We start from the raw sequence: 371 nt of genomic DNA, 5'->3' as shown, positions 1-371 counted from the left end.
CCCCTAATTAGAGCTCGGCAATTTATGAGCTGCTGCCGCGAGATTATGTATCGACATCAGAAATCCTCCAGTGAGATGATGAGTGCCTGTGCTGGTCCGGTGCGCGCGGCGCGGCGCGGCTAGAAATAGTCCAGTCATGCTAATATTGGCACTGAGTTACCGGGCAGGGATATTGTGACAGCTTTGCGTAATCATATGTTTATAGATTTATGACCACATTAGCATTTGTATATCTACTTTATTGTATGTAATATTTTATTTTTCTATGGCTAATAATAATACTTACCAACTCTTTCACACTGTAATGTAGTCAGTGTTTTAAGTCAAAAGTCTTAACTACACATATTTATTCACTTTTTTTTTTTTTTTTG

This window comes from Sinocyclocheilus rhinocerous, unplaced genomic scaffold (assembly GCF_001515625.1).
Source record: "Sinocyclocheilus rhinocerous isolate Xijiao unplaced genomic scaffold, SAMN03320098_v1.1 scaffold827, whole genome shotgun sequence".
In the NCBI taxonomy this organism is placed as follows: Eukaryota; Metazoa; Chordata; class Actinopteri; order Cypriniformes; family Cyprinidae; genus Sinocyclocheilus; species Sinocyclocheilus rhinocerous.
This window is presented reverse-complemented; position numbering follows the sequence as displayed.